The sequence below is a fragment of the Brassica oleracea genome, chromosome C8, assembly GCF_000695525.1.
Source record: "Brassica oleracea var. oleracea cultivar TO1000 chromosome C8, BOL, whole genome shotgun sequence".
Taxonomy (NCBI): domain Eukaryota; kingdom Viridiplantae; phylum Streptophyta; class Magnoliopsida; order Brassicales; family Brassicaceae; genus Brassica; species Brassica oleracea.
In genome coordinates, this window is record NC_027755.1 from 37,481,795 (window position 1) to 37,482,891 (window position 1,097).

A 1,097-nucleotide genomic window follows, 5' to 3' on the forward strand; every position below is an offset into this window, starting at 1 on the left:
CGGTGGGACAATTCTTCCACTCCCAATGCATGCAATCGATGCTTCCTATCATCCCGGGAAAGCCACGATACTCTCCAATATCAAGTAGACGTTGAAGATCAGCTGGTGTTGGTTTTCTTAGGTATTCTTCGCCGAACAAATTTATTATTCCTTCGACAAAATTTTCTACACATAACTGAGTTGTTGTTTCACCGAGCCGGAGGTATTCGTCGACGGTATCAGCTGCAGAACCATATGCCAAGACACGAATGGCGGCGGTACACTTTTGAAGTGGAGAGAGACTGTTCCTTCCGAGACCATCTTTTGTTTCCCGAAAATATTGAACTTCGTTGGAGAGTCGATCCACAATGTACAAGAACAATGGCTTGTTCATTCTAAAACGTCGCCGGAATAATAAAGGAGGATACGTTGGAGTTTGACTGAAATAATCGTTCCATAAACGATTATGCCCTTCTTCACGATGTCTTTCAATATAAGCTCATTTTTTTCTTTTTTTTCTTCGTTCTTCTTGATTTGCTTGAATGGTGAAATCCTCAAATGCTTGATCAAAATGTTGATCAAATAGCTCATCAAATGTATCATCAAATGTATCATCAAAAGCGTCATCGAAAGTGTTGTGAGAAGAAGAAGAAGCCATTAATGTGATTAAAAAGAGTTTATATAGAGAGTGATTAAGAGTTTAACGTGAAGGAAGAAATTGATTAAGTGTTGAAGTGTTTATAAAGTGAGAGATTTAGAAGAACTTTTGAAGGAAGAAAGTGATTAAGTGTTTATAAAAGAGATAGAAGAAGTTTGAAATAACTTGAGAGAGATAAGTGGACTTGATATGGAAGTTTGAAATAACTTGAGAACTTGTGTTTATAAAGTTTCATTTATACACCCTTTGAAAACTTGTGTCCGTGACATGAGTTATGCTACAAAATAATACAAGACAAAATGTGATACAACTCTCTACGAACTCTCTTGTCTTCACATGTGTGTCCGTGATTCACTATCTCTCTTGTCTTCTCTTCACTCACCCTCTGTGACTCCATGCTCTAATCTTCCAAGAAAGAAAGAACATCATAAATTCACGTGAAACAACAACAAGTGAAACA